This window comes from Balaenoptera acutorostrata, chromosome 3 (genome assembly GCF_949987535.1).
Source record: "Balaenoptera acutorostrata chromosome 3, mBalAcu1.1, whole genome shotgun sequence".
NCBI lineage: Eukaryota > Metazoa > Chordata > Mammalia > Artiodactyla > Balaenopteridae > Balaenoptera > Balaenoptera acutorostrata.
The window spans coordinates 59,181,256-59,197,544 of record NC_080066.1 but is presented as its reverse complement, the minus strand read 5'-3'; the positions used below and the strand labels follow the sequence as shown (position 1 = coordinate 59,197,544).

The 16,289-nt window shown below is 43.6% G+C and overlaps 1 protein-coding gene across 1 annotated transcript in view; it reads right to left on the bottom strand.

The window, feature by feature from the left end:
• Positions 1 to 7,771, bottom strand: part of LOC103011999 (OTU domain-containing protein 7A) — a 386,007-nt gene extending 378,236 nt beyond the window's left edge. Inside the window, 1 exon segment of the mRNA XM_057543670.1 lies at positions 7,621 to 7,771. The gene's annotated coding sequence lies outside the window, so the exon portion shown is untranslated.
• Between the last annotated feature and the right edge of the window lie 8,518 nt (positions 7,772 to 16,289).

Sequence of the window (16,289 nt, the reverse complement as noted above, 5' to 3'; positions counted from 1 at the left end):
CGTTTCCCGCCTGGACCTCCGGTCACCCCACGGACTAGTACAGGCAGACCTCCTTTCATTGCACTTTGCTTCACTGCGCTTCGCAGATGCTGCATTTTTTACAACCTGAAGGTTTGTGGCAACCCTGCAGATACCTGTCAGATAATGGTTAGCATTTTTTAGCCACAAAGTATTTTTGAATTAAGGTATATGTATTTTGTAGACATAATGCTATTGCACACTTAATAGACTACAGGATGGTGTAAACATAACTTCTATATGCACTGGGAAACCAAAAAAATTCATGTGACTCGCTTCATTGTGGTGTCTGCAACCTCCAAAGTAGCTCCTAATTTAAATGCAGCAACACAGCATCTTCTAAAAAACCGCTAACATGAAGCAGTGGAATTTCTTGCCTGTATCACCCCTCCCGAGCCCCAGAAGCCTTACGCGCCGCGCCCTATGTGATAATGCATTTCTGAACACAGTGCCCTCCAGACTGTTCATGGGGTAAGTGAACTTGGGTGGAAGAAACCTTAGGAAACGCTGTCAGCCTCGGCCAGTGAGGGCAGATGACCCCGGGGAGATGGAGGCTGACTGCACACGGCAGGCCTGACAACCGGAGTCCTCCAGCCACTTCCAACTAGGGGGCCCTTAGGGCCCAGTTCACAGCACCTCAGACCAGACAGACTGTATAAACGGAATAATCAAGAGACGTGGATATGAAGTGCAACCCATCCCTGCAAGTCCAGGGCACAGGCTCCCAAGAGATCCAGTGCAGCCTTTCAATTTGCCTACCGATAACTGTGCAGACACGGTACCATGTGAAACAGTCAGCCACAGAGCTTTCACGTGACCTAATAAGTGACGGGGCTTGCAAAAGAGCCACTTCCTCCCGTGGGGCCTGCGTCGTCCCTCAGGAGGCACAGAGACTTCTCTGCCCTGCACCACATTTAACACCGATGACAAGGGATGCTCCTTGGTCTCACAGCCCAGAGACCTGCTCCAAGCACGGCAGCAGGCCCTGCCAGGGGGTTTGCTCAGGGTGGGGAGAGTGGTGCGGACACCAGGCCGGCCAACACCTCCCCCAAGGGTAAATGCCAAGACCGCCCATGCTGGCGGGTCCTCAGGCCATGGTCACTGACCCTCACTGACATGGGACTGGCAGGACCCCACCTTTGGAATCCTTTTCTCTTTCCTCTCCTTCACCCCCTAGTTTTCCATTTAAAAGACTAATCTTTCATCAACTCTAAGAGTAAGAAAGTGTGTTCTGTAACAATCCATCCAATGAGCCCTGGGGGGCCTGCTATTCACATGCCCAGCAGCACCCAAGAGGTAGGAGATGCAGCCCAATTCTCAGGAGGTCTGGCATCTATTCTGACTTGGAGGAACTTCCTTTAGCCTGTTTTAACAGAACTGGCTGACAATTCCAGATAAACAACAAGAATCACTAGGCCAAAGAAGGCCCTCCATCTTTCTTACCCATGCCTCCTTCCTCAACAAAAAAAAGTTAAAGCAAGTTCACTGAAGCTAGGACTTGAATCAAGTGCAAACTGTAAATCCATCAACTGAGAAAACTAAGGGAGAGAAACGGGCTCGTGGTTAAGTGAGGTGGGCACACTCTGCCTCCAGTTCCTTTTATTGGAACGACTGATCTCTTTAGAATTGAAGGACTCACTGCACCCTCTCTCACCTGCTCCTCCCCGCAAACCTACACGAAGCCAGAGCAGAGATTCTCCTCTTGGGAGGCCACCTGGGACTGCACCCAGGGTCACACAGCTGTTCACCCCGTCCAAGTTGGCTGGCAACTCATCCATTTTTTTTTTCTGCTCAGGGATGATTCTTTCAAGAGACAGCATGATATTATTCAAAAGACTGGTAAAACACACTCCAATGAATACATTTTAAAAAGAAAAAGTGTGCAACTAGAGATTATCATACTAAGTGAAGTAAGTCAGAAAGAGAAAGACAAATACCGTATGATTATCCCTTATACATGGAATCTAAGATATGACACAAATGAACCTATCTATGAAACAGAAATGGAATCACGTACATAGAGAACAGGCTGGTGGTTGCCAAGGGGGAGGGTTGGGGGAGGGATGGAGTGGGAGGTTGGGTTGGCAGATGCAAACTACTATATATAGAATGGATAAACAACAAGGTTCTACTGTATAGCACAGGGAACTATATTCAATATCCTATGATAAACCATAATGGAAAAGAATATAAAAAAAAGAATGTGTATATATACATATATATGTATAAATTGAATCACTTTGCTGTACAGCAGTAATTAACACATTGTAAATCAATTATACTTCAATTTAAAAAAATAAAAAGTGAACAATACATACCTTGTTCAACAATTTTTTTTAAAGGCATGAAAAACTACACATGCAAATGTGCTGCCCCATATTTCAATAATACACACATTCTCCAAGCTTCAAATAATCATTACAGTAACTGTGGGGAAATGGAATGGAACGTGGTCTTTGGACACCCAATATGAATAGGTACTGACTCAGTCTTGGGACGTGGGGTGGGCTTCGGGGCAGCAGGCACATCACATCCTAGGACACAGTCCCTCGTGTGGTCTCTTCCACAGTCCAGACATGCCAGGGCAGCTCCAAGCTTCCTATAATATCCAGGGGAGGGGGACTTCCCTGGTGGTCCGGTGGATAAGACTCTGTGCTCCCAATGCAGGGGGCCCGGGTTCGATCCCTGGTTGGGGATCCTGCAGGCATGCCGCAAATAAGAGTCCATATGCCGCAACTAAGAAGACCACATGCCACAACTAAAAAAGAGCCTGCATGCCGCAACACGGATCCTGCGTGCCGCAACTAAGACCCGGCACACCATAAATAAATAAATAAATAAATATTTTAAAAAATATCCAGGGGAGCCCCATGTCATAGACAATTCTAAAATGGAACCACAGAGATAATCCGGGTAAATCACGGGTGTGTCAGCCCCAGGGGCAGCAAAGCTGGAGTCTTCACAGCGGTAGCAGGGCTCAAGGTGGCAGGGGCAGCACCAGGACATCCACTCCTAAACTCACCTCAGTAACTGAGAAACTGAATCTCACAGAGGGATGGGTTGGTGGTCTGTTCACACCCATCCCTAGCATCATGTGAAACTCTGCTGATCTAATAAAACAATTGAATGAAACACCGAGCAGAAAAGAAAATGAATTTCAGCGGTCTCCTTTTAAATTTCCTAAAAGTCAATACTGCATGTTACGCATGCATATTCACTCAGACATCAAATATCCATCACACTTATAAGGAAAACTATGGAAGAATAAACTAAGTTCAAACAGAAAATAGTTCCTTGCAAGGAGAAACTCAAGATCTTTCAAACCCAGAAAATGAGTTTACTTTAGACTTATCTACTTAAAGCAAGAGAGATGTATTTAAAACTTGCATTAGCGTGAATGTACATTTGACTTCTCAGAACGTGAGATGGTGGATAGCAGAAATCTAATAGCAAGCACTAGGGGTCTGTGGGATCCGGCAATTTTACTAGATAAGGCCTTGGAGACATGGGAGGTTAACTTTCTCCTTTTCTCACGAGTGGCCTAGAGCATGACGGGACCATGCCTCATCCATGGTGGCCGGCTGTGGCCGATGCAGGAGGAAATGCAGGGTCTACTCCCTCTTAATCCCAGTCTTTACCAGAGCCCTCCCTCCCACCACGAGATACTGTGTGTAAACCAGCCAGCTAAATACACCTCGAGAACATGGGCAGGTAATATAGCAGCATTAGCCTCTCTCTCATTTTTAGAATTTGAAAGACTTGTTTTCAACCCATATACCCATTTTGTTACTATGAATGGTAAGGAACTCCACCCCCAAAGAGTAGAAAAGGCAGTTCCTTCCTGGCCTGCTTTGTCACATCTGTCACATCTGTGTCTTGGTCTGACACACAGACTGCTTGGGGGATGCAGCAGTCTGCCAAGGGCAAACGAAACTCTGCTTCCAAGTTTCAAGGGTAAAATATTTTCAAATTAGATATACCATAAAAAGGAACCAGCATGTTTTGCTTCCTTTCAAATGCCTATGGATCTCAGGATTCCCCCTGAGTAGGATATTCTGTGCTCCTCCTCAGGGATGGACAGATTCCAAAAGGATCAGGTACCACCTGTCTTTTAATTGAGTGGCACTTCCCCTGTAGCCATTTAAAGTGCTCCAAGAGAGGCACAAAGCTGGAAAACAATTTCCATTTGCCCCTTTGAAATCAATAGTTCGATTTACACGCATTTTCAACAGAATAAGAAGTATAAAGAAATATCCAGTCATAGCATTTGGACAGTTGTCTAGTAGAAGACTTATTCCCTTCAAGGTGTGATCTCTCCCTTCAGCATCTGGGCTCCACAAGGAACCTGGGGAGGACACCATAACTAGACCCCTTGACGGTCATCCAAGCCCTGGGACACACACACCTCCCCCTCACCTTGGCAAGACAACCCTCCCCGCAGGAGCTCGCCTCTCTAGACTCACTAGGAACTTTCTGATGAATAACATGGCACACGCTTAAAATCAGATTAAGCACATTTAAGTGAAAAGCACAGTTGCCTCTTTTCTCCCGTTTTCATTTTCTTCAGGTAAAGACACACAGAGGGATTAAACATTTGCTTTTCTCCATCAGAGAAACCCTGAGGCCAATAACCCTAGCAAGGCAGGCAAATAAACCCCCTGGGAGGTGCCACTGACAGAGTCCCGGGGTTTAAGTCAGTAGCTGTGAAACCCAAAAGAAAGCATTACTGGGGGATGGTGGGCATTTCCACTGGCTATCCTGGCTGGCACCATCACGCCCTCACCAGGACCAAGATGTAGGCAGGAGTTCCATGAGGCCAAGTCGCTCCTCCCCAAGCCAACACTCTCCCTTCTGTGGTCTGAGGAGGCATTGAATCCTCCGACTAGGACCGACCATCACTCTCCAAAGACATGGAGCCATTAAAGCATTCTCTATGCCCCACGGAGGGAGACCCATTCTGGAAGCCACAACCTCTGGCTATTCAAAGCATGTGCTTCCTTCAGTGTCCATTCCTTGGGGGATGGGCACACGGAGACGCGGGGCACACACGCACACACCCCCGGTTTGGGGATCCTTCATCCTTTCCCAAGGTGGCTCAGGTAGAAGACCGCCAAGATGCATTTAGCACGCCCCCTGCTGGCCCCTCGGGAGCTGACTCAGCCTTTATTCTCTGGGCCTAAGACAGGAATTAAATGACCTTAACACCCAAAGGGAACAAAAAGAAAAGCCAAGGCAATTTCGGCTTCCCAGAATCAGAAAATGTGATGTTCTAACCATAAAAAGGGGATGAAGAGGCTTTAAAGTAAGGGTTTTTGAAATGTTTTAGGAAATCAGTGGTTACTATCTCAAGATTTAGTGAGAACACTTGAATTTGTATTTTCACGAGTACTACAGTGAGTTAAATCAAAAACACTATAATGAATACTTTCACAGGTCTACAAGTGAAAAGGATATGTGGCCAGAGTTCATAGCTTAGAGCCTTAAAAACCAATTTTCATAGGATTGACGCTAATTCAATTACAGAAAAAATCTCGGCAATGACTTAAGAGGTCAAGTAGCAACTGTTATGCAGCAGGGGCAAAGTCGCCAAAAAGAGGAAAAGATGCACATTTGGAGACAATTCTACTACAAGCCTTCCTGTCTCATGCAGCCTTGCCACTGTGAATAAATCTGGCACCTCAGGAGGTGACAGGCCATGCACATACGGCTGCTTCAGAGGGACATGCCCCTCCCCTTCTCCACAACGGGAGAACAGACAGTTCAGCTTTCTGGTGACTTTCGTGCTGGCCTCCACCAGGGCTGAGAGCCTCCGCACAGGACTCAGGCTGAGACCCACACAAGGCAAGACTCCATAATGCAATGGTTTCCATCTACTGCCACCCTGAATGCCAAGGCCTAAGGTGAAGCCCTGCTTCCCCGTTTTCTTCCCACCAATCCAGGGTTTTTGAAAGCTTATCTTCCTGACCAGACTCAAACTTTTGCATGGCCTGTGATATTAAATTCCTTACAGACCCAATATGACCACACTAATAATTTAAGCCATGCTTCTTTGAACCAATGAGGAAGAGTCATTAATTATTAAAAACACGAATGTCAATATTTTTGTCCCTTACTGAATATCCTTTTGATATGGTAGGCTTAAGTAGATATACAGACTGTCTTGGGAACTTGCTTACTTCTGTTCTCATCACAGTCAGTACTAATGGAATACTCACACACACAATAAGGCTGGCACGCTGCTCGAATTTAGGGGGAGAAATTTCCCCATAACTTTGTATGCCATACAGGTAGGTCCCAGCCTCTGCACTCTCAACCCTCTTCAGATGATAAGCTGGCCTTCAACCTGATGGGCCGCACAGCTGCTACAGTAAGGAAAGGAAAGGCAGCGAGGGCCCCAGAGAAGCTGTCACCCCTTTCTCCAGGGCAAGCTGCTCCCAGGCCCATCCTAGTTGGGGGGGGAGGGGGGCAGAGAGAGGAGGTGATGGAGAGGAAGCAGACCCGCAGATTTTCCTGAAGCAATCAAGGCCCTTGAAGATCTAGGCCACACTGTCTACCTTTTCCTGAACACATCATCTGCCACCTCGAATATAATGTCTTTTAAAATTTTTCATCTCACGGCTCACTTTCAATCATAAAGATAAAGCCAGGCAATAACCACGTAAGTGTCATGCATGACTTTCCTCTGGATCCTTGTGATGTGGATGAAGTGATTCCCAGATCCGTGGGGATCTAACAAGTTTCCCTCCAGGCACTCTCGAATCTATTCATTCTCAAGCCAAGAAATAAAAATAAAAACCGTTTTCACCTGTGTAAGGCTGGCGAGTTCACAGAGCAGAGGGAAATCTATTTTGTGGCAGAGTCTCAAAAGACTGCAAGAGCTGCACGGGAGGAGGGTGCACTTGGGTGGTTGTGTCCAATGAAGGAAAGTTTTTGTTAATGATGACATCACTGACATCTCCCGAATTTAAAGGAGCACTTAGAGCACAGCAGATGCGATCTCCCCCACCTCCAGTGAGAAGATACCAGGGAAGGCCTCCGGGTTCACAGCCAAATGGCATTAACGGTTCGCCCGCTGTCCAGACAAACCCAGTGGAACGAGCGAGCAGCGTACCGGGCCGCGGTGGCCCACGCAGCCGGGGCACCCGGCCGGCGGCCTCACGAGCTGCTGCCGGGCCGTGGCCGGGCGTCCGCTGGCGCCCCGGGACTCCGGCGCGCTCACACGGACCGAGGGGCCGGTGTCCCCGCGCCCGTCATCACGTTCCAGTGCATATGGCTCAGGGGCCCGGAGGAGACACCGTCAGCGACCCAGCGAGAGCGCCGCGCCCTGCCCCGAGACCCGCGCCGGGCCGGAGCCGGTGGCCGCGGCGCCCGCGGGGTCCAGAGACGAGCCCGCAATGCAGACGCGCCGGCGAGCCCCGCGCCGAGCCCGCGACCCCCGCGCCCTCGCGGCCCGGTACAGGGGCTGCCCGGCCTCTGCGCCCACCTGCTCCGCCGCAAAGCCGCGGAGGCATCCGGCGCCGCGCTGGGACTGACCGCGCACCTACCGGGACCGCGGCCCCGGCCCCACCGCCGCCGGCAGCACCGCGGCCAGCGCCGTCTCACCTGCCGCGCCGTGCCGCTCCGCTCGGCCAGCCCGCAGCGCCTCAGTCACCGCTACCCGACTTCCATTTTCTCTCGCTTTAAGGAAAATCGGATCAGCTGTTTCTCGCGCTCCGGCTCCGCGGCCCCCTCCCCAGCTGCCGCTCGCGGTCCGGGGGCCTCTCCACCCCCGCCTCCTCCCGCGCTCCGCTCCGCCCCTCGCGCCCCTCCGCTCCGCCCGCGGCCGCGCGCGCCCCCTGACGTCACCGGCCGCAGCCGCGCCCCGCCCCCTTCCCGCGTGGACGTGCGCGCACCCCGCCCCCGCCCTGCCGGCCGGCTCCGAGCGCGCGTGCTCGCGGCCACCACTCGAGCAGAGAGCCGGACTCCGGGGAGAGTGCGGGGCACCCCTCGCTCGCGTACCCGCGCCCGCGGTAGCTCTTCCAGGTGCCCCTTGGCACCTGCCTCCGGGACTGCAGGAGACGCTGCTTAAATAACCTTCCTTTGCCTGTCTGCCTGCCTCGCACTGTCTGCGCCCACCTTCATCATTTCTTGCTTTCTGCTCACGCTTTCTTCCTCAGCATCCCAAACTTTCTCCCACCCATCCTGTCTCGGCTCCATTCCCGAGACCTGCTTCGGGGCCAGTGCATCACATCTCATCTGAAGCTGCTCCCTTTGCCTCTGAAACCGGTTCTCTGACCTTTCCCCATTTCTTGCCTTCCTCTTAAAAGTATTTTCACACCACAGCTTCGGACGGCTCCTCTCTCTGATGCCAAGGCCGGCCCACTGCCTTCTGCCCACTCTCACATCACCTTCTCGGTGTAACCACGCCCCCCCTTCCAAATAATATTACAAGTTACTAATGCCATCCTCATGCATTTCTTGACAATCGTTGTTTCACTCTTAGTTTAGGACTTCTTGCTTGGTTTTTAACATTATGCGCCCGTATCTGTAAATTACTAAATATATCATTTTTAGTAATTTATTTGACTTCTTAAATTAATATACAGTAAAATTGACTTTTTATTTTCTTGGATATACAGCACTGTGAGTTTTCAAACACCAGTTTGGATGCGTGTAACCACTAGCACAATTAGGATACATCATCCCAAGAACTCCCTCTTGTTGCCCTTCTATAGCCACACCCTCCCCAAACCCTAATATGTTCTGACATATGGCAACCACTGATATATTGTCCATTGCTGTAGTTTTGTCTTTTCGAGAATGTTATACACATAGAATTATGCAACATGCAGCATTTTGAAACTGACTTTATTCATTCACCATTATGCCTTTGAGATTCACCCATGTTTATCGATAGTTCTTTTTATTATTGGATGCTATCCCATTATTTGTACCGCGTTTTGTTTATTCATCCATTGAAGGTTTCCTCTTTGGGCAGTTGTGAATAGGTGTTCTACAAACAGTTGCATGCAGAGCTTTGTATGGACAAGTTTTCAAATCAGGTGAGTAAACACCTTGGAGTACCAATGCTAGGTCTTTTGGTAAACTTGTTTATCGTTATAGGAACCCTAAAAACAGTTTTCCAGAGTGTTTACACATTTTCATAACCACCAGCAATGTATGAGAGTCCCACTTTCCTGAATCCTTGCCAGCACTTGGTACTTGCTGTATATTAGGTATTCTCATAGGTGTGGAGAGATTTAATTGTTGCTTTAATTTTCAGTTCCCTAATGGAAAATAATGTGGGGCATCGTTTCACTTGCTTATTTGCTACCTGGTTATCTTCTTTGGTGACATGTTTGTTCACATCTTTTGCCCATTTTTAAATTGATTCTTTTCTTATTATTGAGTTTTAAGAGTTCTTTGTATATTTTGGATAGAAGTACTTTATATGATATATTTTGCAAATATTTACTGTCAGTGTGAGGCTTGTCTTTTCTTTCTCATGTCAGTGTCTTTTGCAGAGCAGAAGTTTTTAACTTTAATAAGGTCTAACTTGGCATTTGTTTTTCTTTTAGAGATCATACATTTGGTATTATATCTAAATGTATCACCAAACTGTAGGTCACATAGATTTAAGTCTATGTTTTCTTCTTGAAGTTTTATAGTTTTACATTTTACATTTAGGTCCATGATCCGTCTTTATTTAATGTTGGTGTAAGGTCTGTGTGTGTCAATTTTCTTTCTTTTTTTTTTGCATGTGAATGTTCAGTTGTTCCAGCATCATTTGTTGAAAAAAAATCATTTCCCTGTTGAATTGCCTTTGCTCCTTTGTCAAAGATCAGTTGACTATATTTGTGTTGGTCTATTCTATTGCACTGATCCATGTATCCTTTCTTTGACCAATAATGTCACACTGTGTTGATTACTATAGCTTTGTAGTAAGTCTTGAAGTTTAGTAGTGTCATTCTTCTGACTTTTTTTTTTAGTATCATGTTTGCTATTCTGGTTCTTCTGCCTTTTCATATAAACTTTAGAATCAATTTGTAGGTAGCTACAAAATAGCTTGTTTGGATTTTGATTGGGATTCCACTGAATCTGTAGATCAAGTTTGGAAAAATTGACATGTTAACAATATTGAGTCATCCAGTCCATGAATATGAAATAACTATTTATTTAGATCTTCTTTGAATTTTTCAGCAATGTTTTATAGTTTTCTATATAAAAGTCCCACACATATTTTGTTAGAGTTACTTTTAAGTATTTTATTTTATGGAGCTATTGTAAATGATATTTTTTTTAGTTTCTAATTTCAGTAGTTCATTGCTGGAATATAGGAAAGCAGTTGGCTTTTGTATATTAACCTTATATCTTGCAACCTTGCTGTACTTGCTTCAGGAATATTTTTGAGCATTCTTTGGAATTTTCTACCAGAATATTGTCACTTACTAATAGAGACAGTTTTATTTCTTCCCTTCCTATCTGTATATGTTTTCTTATCTTACTGAACTAGCTAGGACTTCCAGTATTATGTGGACTAGGAGTGATAAAAGAGGACATGCTTACCTTGTTCCTGATTTTAGGAGGAAGCATCCAATTTCTCACCATTAAGTATGATGTTAGCTGTAGGATTTGCTTCATATTCTTTTTTTAAAAATTAATTAATTGGTTGATTGATCGATTGATTTTTGGCTGCATTGGGTCTTCGTTGCTGCATGCAGGCTTTCTCTAGTTGTGGCGAGCAGGGGCTACTCATCGTTGTGGTGCATGGGCTTCTCATTGCAGTGGCTTTTCTTGTTGCAGAACACAGGCTCTAGGAGCTCGGGCTTCAATAGTTGTGGCGTGCAGGCTCTCGAGCACAGGCTCAGTAGTTGTGGCGCACGGGCTTAGTTGCTCTGTGGCATGTGGGATCTTCCCGGACCAGGGCTCGAACCTGTGTCCCTTGCATTGGCAGGCGGATTCTTAACCACTGCGCCACCAGGGAAGCCCCACATTCTTTATTAAATTGAGAAAGTTTCTCTCTATTCCTAGGTTACTGAGGGTTTTTTAAAATGAATGGGTGTGAATTTTGTCAGATGCTTTTTCTGCATCTAATGATAGGATTGTGTGATTTTTTTTCTTCAGCCTGTTGATGTGATGGATTACTTGTCTGACTTTAGAACGTTGAGCATCCTTGCCTACCTGGGATAAATCCCACTTGGTCGTGGTTTATATTTGCTTTTATGCATGGTTGGATTCAGTCTTCTTGTTTTGATATTGGGGTAATGCTGGCTTCATAGAACAAGTTTATTTTTATTGATATAGGCCTGTTTACCTATTTGTTACCTGTTTGTTCTTGCATACTTTTTGATAGTTGTGTCTTTCAAAGAATTGATCCATTTCTTCAAAATATTCAAATTTGTAAGTATAGGGTTGTTTACTGTAATTCTTTATTTTTTTTCATGTTCATGAAGTCAGGAGGAATTAACCTTCTTTCATTTCTGATATTGATAAACTGTGTCCAATATCTTTTTTCTTAGTTAGCTTGGGACAGTTTTATAAATTTTAGTGATCTTTTCAAAGAATCAGCTTTAGGTTTTGTTAATTTTCTCTATTTTTCTGTTTTTAATTTCATTTATTTCTTCTCTCATTTTTATTATTTCTTTTTTTTCTTTTTCCTGCTTGCTTTAGGCTTAAATTGTTCTTCTCTCTCTAGTATACTAAGGTACAATAGAGCTTGTTGATTTTTTTTCTTTCTTCTTTTCCATTTAATGCCATAAATTTTGCTCTAAGCACTGCTTTTTGCTGCATACAACAAATTTTGATAAGCTGTGTTTCCATTTTTGTTTCATTCAATATATTTTAATTACACTTGAGAGTTCCTCTTTGACCCAAATATTTTTAGAAATATATTGTTTAGTTTCCAAGTAATTGGAGATTTTCAGCTACCTTTCTGGTTTTGATTTCTAGGTTAATTCATTTGTGGTCTAAGAACATACTGTGGGGCTTCCCTGGTGGCGCAGTGGTTGAGAATCTGCCTGCTAATGCAGGAGACACGGGTTCGAGCCCTGGTCTGGGAAGATCCCACATGCCACGGAGCAGCTGGGCCCGTGAGCCACAGCTGCTGAGCCTGCGCCTCTGGAGCCTGTGCCCCGCAACGGGAGGGGCCGCGATAGTGAAAGGCCCGCGCACCGCGATGAAGAGCGGTCCCCGCACCGCGATGAAGAGTGGCCCCCACTTGCCGCAACTAGAGAAAGCCCTCGCACGAACCGAAGACCCAGCACAGCCAAAAATAAATAAATAAATAAATAAATAAATAAAATTTAAAAAAAAAAAAAAAAAAAAAAAAGAACATACTGTGTATGATTTCTACTTTTCTGTAATTTGTTAATGTATGTTTTATGGCCCAGAATGTGGTCTTTGTTGATGAATATTCCATGCGAGCTTGGGGAGAATGCATATTATGCTGTCTTGGATAGAGTATTTGTAAATGTCAGTTAGATAAAGGTGATTGACTGTGCTGTTCAGGCCAACTGCGTCCTTATTGATTTGCTGCCTATTTGAGCTATCAATTTTGGAAAGAGGACCTTTGAAGTCTCTAATTATAATAGTAGATGGGTCCATTTCCTTTTTCAGGTTTATCAGTTTTTGCCTCACATATTTTGATGCTCTGTTGTTAAGTGCAAACACATATAAGATTATTTTATCTTCCTGGAGAATTGGCCTCTTTGTGATTATGTAGTTTCCCCCTCCTTTATTCCTAATAATGTCCCTTGTCCTCAAATCTGTTTTGTCTGAAATTAATTTAGCTACTCCAGTTTTCTTTTGATTAGAGCTAGCATGGTATATCTTTCTTCACACTTTTACTTTATTTTAAATATTTATTCATTTATTTATTTATTTGGCTGCATAGGGTCTTAGTTGCGGCAGGCGGACTTCTAAGTTGCAGCTTGCCAGCTCCTTAGTTATGGCATGCAAACCCTTAGTTGTGGCATGCAAACCCTTAGTTGTGGCATGTATGTGGGATCTAGTTCCCCAACCAGGGATCGAACCCGGGCCCCCTGCATTGGGAGCACAGAGTCCTATCCAATGCTCCATCAGGGAAGTCCCACCTTTACTTTTAACCAAACAGACTTTGGTTTAATGTGGCCTTCTTGTAGACACAATGTAGTTGGGTTTTGTTTTGTTATCATTTTGGCAACATCTGTCTTTTTGTTTTTTTCTGTCTTCTAATTGATGTGCTTAAACCATTCATATTTAACATGATTATTGATACATTTGGATTAATATCAACCATGTTTGTAACGATTTTCTACTGGTTGCCTGTGGCTTATTTTTCTGCCCTCTCCAGTTTTAATTGAGCATTTTATATGATTCCACTTTATCTGTTCTCTTAGAGTATCAATTATACCTCTTTTAAGAATTTTTAGTTGTTGTTCTAGAATTTACAATATACCCTTTCACTAATTTATGTACACTTTCCAATAACAATATTCATCTTCACATGTAGTACTGACATCTTATAACCATGTGTTTCCAATCCCCACTCTCATTCCTTGTGATGTTGCTGTCATTCACTCACTTATCCATATGTGTAATTTCCTAATACTTTGTTACTAGTATTGCTTTAAATGGTTATCTTTTAGATCAATCAAGAATAAGAAAAATTAAAGATTTTATTATACTTTCATTAATTCCTTCTCCCGTACTCTTCCCTTCTTTTTGTAGATCCAAGTTTCTGACCTATGTAATCTTCCTTCTGTCTGAAAAAAACCTTTTAACATTTCCTGAAGGATAGGTCTGATGGTGAATTGCCTCAGCTTTTGTTTGCCTGAGAAAGTCTTTAATTTCTTCTTCCCTTTTTTATTGAAGTATAGTTGACTTACAATATTAAATTAGGTTCAGGTGTAAAACATAGTGATTCGATATTTTTATAGATTACATAACATACAAAGTTATTACAAAATGTTGACTATATTCCCGGTTCTGTACATTACATCCTTGTAACTTATTTGTTTTATAACTGGTAGTTTGTACCTCTTAATCCCCTTCATCTATTTTGCCCCCTCCCCACTCATCTCTTTTCTGGTAGCCACTAGTTTGTTCTCTGTATCTGTGAGTCTGTTTCTGTTTTGTTATATTTGCTCATTTATTTATTTTTTTAGATTCCACATATGAGTAAAAACATACAGTATTTGTCTTTCTATGTCTGACTTATTTCACTAAGTATAATACCTTCTAGGTCCATCCATGTTGTTGTAAGTGGCAAGATTTCTTTCTTTTTTATGGCAGAGTAATATTCCATTTTGTGTGTGCGTGTGTGTGTGTGTGTGTGTGTGTATCACATCTTCTTTATCCATTCACCTGTTGATGGGCACTTAGGTTCCTTCCATATCTTGGTTATTATAAATAATGCTGCTATGAACATTGGGATGCATGTATCTTTTTGAGTTAGTGTTTTTGTTTTCTTCAGATGAACACCCAGGAGTGGGATTGCTGGATAGTATGGTAGCTCTATTCTTAATTTTTTAAGGAACCTCCATATTGTTCTCCACAGTGGCTGCACCAATTTACATTCTCACCAACAGTGTACCGGGATTCCCTTTTCTCCACATCCTTGTCAACACTTGTTATTTCTTGTCTTTTCGATGATAGCCATTCTGAGGTGTGAGGTGATCTCCTTCACTCTTGAAGGATAACTTTTCTGGGTACAGAATTCTAGATTGGTTGTTTTTGTCTTTCAATCCAAAAAGCATTTCACTCCACTCTCTTCTTGCTTGCATGATTTATGAGAATTCTGCTGTAATTCTTATCCTTTATCCTTTTTCCTCTAAGGGTAACCATTACCCCTCAACAACCCTGGTATGGCTTCTTTCAAGATTTTCTCTTTTTTTGTATTTTGAAATTTGACTATGATATGTTTAGGTATAGGTTTTGTGTTGTGTTGTGTTGTTTTATCCTGTTTGTTGTTCTTTGAGCTACTTGGATCTATGGTTTGGTGTCTGTCATTAATTTTGTAAAGTTCTCAGGTGTTATTACTTCAACTATTTATTTTGCCCTTTCCTCTCTTTTTTCTACTGCTGGTATTCCAGTTACACATATGTTATGATTTTACAGTTATCTCACAGTTCTTAGATGTTCTATACTTATTTTTTCATTTATTTATCTTTTTGCTTTTAGTTTGGGAAGTTTCTGTTGATTTATACTCAAGCTCACTGATTTTTCTCTCAGTCATGTCAAGTCTACTGATGAACCCATCAAAGATATCTTCATTTCTGTTATAGTGGATTTTTAATTTCTGGCAGGTCCTTTTGTTTTTTTCTTAGAATGTCCATCTCACTGCTTACAGTATCCATGTATTCTTGCAGATTATCTATGTTTATTAGAGCCTGTATCAGTCAGGGTTCTTAAAAGAAATATATGCAGCTGGGAGAGAGAGAGAGAAAGATATCAACAAATTGGCTAATGCAATTGTGAGGGCTGGCAAGTATGAAATCTGTAGTGTAGTAGTGTAGACTGGTAGGCTGGAACACTTGATTAGGAGCTGATGCTGCAGTCTGAGACATAATTTCTTCTTCCTAAGGGAAACCTCAGTTTTGCTCTTAAGTCTTTTTTTTTAATTAATTAATTTATTTTTGGCTGTGTTGGGTCTTTGTTTCTGTGCGAGGGCTTTCTCCAGCTGTGGCAAGTGGGGGCCACTCTTCATCGCGGTGCGTGGGCCTCTCACTATCGCGGCCTCTCTTGTTGCGGAGCACAGGCTCCAGACGCGCAGGCTCAGTAATTGTGGCTCACGGGCCTAGTTGCTCCGCAGCATGTGGGATCTTCCCAGACCAGGGCTCGAACCCGTGTCCCCTGCATTGGCAGGCAGATTCTCAACCACTGCGCCACCAGGGAAGCCCCTCTTAAGTCTTTTTAATAGATTGGAGGAGGCCCATCCACATTTTCAAGGAAAATGTCCTTGACTTAAAGTCAATCGATTATAAAAGTTAGCTGCATCTACAAAATACTTTCACAGCAACACCTATATTAGTGTTTAATTGAATAACTGACTACTATAGCCTAGCCAACTTGATGTATAAAACTAACCATACAGAGCTCTTAAAATATTAATCATAATTATTTTAAATTATTTGATACTTCCAAAATCTATGCTATATTTGAGTCTGGTTCTACTGCTTGATTTACCTCTTCAGACTGTGTTTTTCTCATCTTTTATCATGCCTTGTAAATTTTTCTTTTTGGTGTAATCTTTTTTTTTTAACATCTTTATTGGAGTATAATTGCTTTACAATGGTGTGTTAGTTTCTGCTTTA